Genomic DNA, 2,489 nt, shown 5'->3' with positions numbered 1-2,489 from the left:
TACCCCTCTGTTACCCCTCTCTACCCCTCTGTTACCCCTCTCTAACCCTCTGTTACCCCTCTCTACCCCTCTGTTAAAGAGAGTGTCTCCTCTGTGCCTGTTACCCCTCACTATCCTCTGTTACCCTTCTCTACCCCTCTGTTACCCCTCTCTGTCGTCTGTTACCCCTCTCTACCCCTCTGTTACCCCTCTCTATCTTCTGTAACCCCTCTCTACCCCTCTGTTACCCCTCTCTACCCCTCTGTTACCCCTCTCTACCCCTCTGTTACCCCTCTCTACCCCTCTGTTACCCCTCTCTACCCCTCTCTAACCCTCTGTTACCCCTCTCTACCCCTCTGTTAAAGAGAGTGTCTCCTCTGTGCCTGTTACCCCTCGCTATCCTCTGTTACCCCTCTCTACCCCTCTGTTACCCCTCTCTGTCGTCTGTTACCCCTCTCTATCTTCTGTAACCCCTCTCTACCCCTCTGTTACCCCTCTCTATCTTCTGTAACCCCTCTCTACCCCTCTGTTACCCCTCTCTATCTTCTGTAACCCCTCTCTACCCCTCTGTTACCCCTCTCTATCCCTCTGTTACCCCTCTCTATCGCTCTGTTACCCCTCTCTACCCCTCTGTTACCCCTCTCTACCCCTCTGTTACCCCTCTCTATCCCTCTGTTACCCCTCTCTACCCCTCTGTTACCCCTCTCTACCCCTCTGTTACCCCTCTCTACCCCTCTGTTACCCCTCTCTACCCCTCTGTTACCCCTCTCTACCCCTCTGTTACCCCTCTCTACCCCTCTGTTACCCCTCTCTACCCCTCTGTTACCCCCTCTCTCTACCCCTCTGTTACCCCTCTCTACTCCTCTGTTACCCCTCTCTACCCCTCTGTTACCCCTCTCTACCCCTCTACCCCTCTTACCCCTCTCTACCCCTCTGTTACCCCTCTCTATCCCCTCTGTTACCCCTCTCTATCCCTCTGTTACCCCTCTCTACCCCTCTGTTGCCCCTCTCTACCCCTCTGTTACCCCTCTCTATCCCTCTGTTACCCCTCTCTATCCCTCTGTTACCCCTCTCTACCCCTCTGTTAAAGTGAGTGTCCCCTCGGTTCCTGTTACCCCTCTCTACCCCTCTGTTACCCCTCTCTACCCCTCTGTTACCCCTCTCTAACCCTCTGTTACCCCTCTCTACCCCTCTGTTAAAGAGAGTGTCTCCTCTGTGCCTGTTACCCCTCACTATCCTCTGTTACCCTTCTCTAGTGTCCCCCCCCTCTGTTACCCCTCTCTATCTTCTGTTACCCCTCTCTACCCCTCTGTTACCCCTCTCTATCTTCTGTAACCCCTCTCTACCCCTCTGTTACCCCTCTCCCCCTCTCTACCCCTCTGTTACCCCTCTCTACCCCTCTGTTACCCCTCTCTACCCCCCTCTAACCCTCTGTTACCCCTCTCTACCCCTCTGTTAAAGAGAGTGTCTCCTCTGTGCCTGTTACCCCTCTCTATCCTCTGTTACCCCTCTCTACCCCTCTGTTACCCCTCCCTCTGTTACCCCCCTCTCTACCCCTCTCTTCTGTTACCCCTCTCTACCCCTCTGTTACCCCTCTCTATCCCTCTGTTACCCCTCTCTACCCCTCTGTTACCCCTCTCTACCCCTCTGTTACCCCTCTCTACTCCTCTGTTACCCCTCTCTACCCCTCTGTTACCCCTCTCTACCCCTCTGTTACCCCCTCTCCCCTCTGTTACCCCTCTCTACCCCTCTGTTACCCCTCTCTACCCCTCTGTTACCCCTCTCTACCCCTCTGTTACCCCTCTCTACCCCTCTGTTACCCCTCTCTATCCCTCTGTTACCCCTCTCTATCCCTCTGTTACCCCTCTCTATCCCTCTGTTACCCCTCTCTACCCCTCTCCCCTCTGTTACCCCTCTCTACCCCTCTACCCCTCTGTTACCCCTCTCTATCCCTCTGTTACCCCTCTCTATCGCTCTGTTACACCTCTCTATCCCTCTGTTACCCCTCTCTACCCCTCTGTTACCCCTCTCTACCCCTCTGTTACCCCTCTCTATCCCTCTGTTACCCCTCTCTACCCCTCTGTTACCCCTCTCTACCCCTCTGTTACCCCTCTCTACCCCTCTGTTACCCCTCTCCCCTCTGTTACCCCTCTCTATCGCTCTATTACCCCTCTCTACCCCTCTGTTACCCCTCTCTACCCCTCTGTTAACCCCCCTCTCTAACCCTCTGTTACCCCTCTCTACCCCTCTGTTACCCCTCTCTATCCCTCTGTTACCCCTCTCTACCCCTCTGTTACCCCTCTCTACTCCTCTGTTACCCCTCTCTACCCCTCTGTTACCCCTCTCTACCCCTCTGTTACCCCTCTCTACCCCTCTGTTACCCCTCTCTATCCCTCTGTTACCCCTCTCTACTCCTCTGTTACCCCTCTCTACTCCTCTGTTACCCCTCTCTACTCCTCTGTTACCCCTCTCTACCCCTCTGTTAGAGTGAGTGTCTCTTCCGTGCCTGT

The sequence above is a fragment of the Oncorhynchus gorbuscha genome, unplaced genomic scaffold (assembly GCF_021184085.1).
Source record: "Oncorhynchus gorbuscha isolate QuinsamMale2020 ecotype Even-year unplaced genomic scaffold, OgorEven_v1.0 Un_scaffold_1651, whole genome shotgun sequence".
Classification (NCBI taxonomy): domain Eukaryota; kingdom Metazoa; phylum Chordata; class Actinopteri; order Salmoniformes; family Salmonidae; genus Oncorhynchus; species Oncorhynchus gorbuscha.
The sequence above is the reverse complement of the archived record's forward strand: the minus strand, read 5'-3'. Positions refer to the sequence as shown.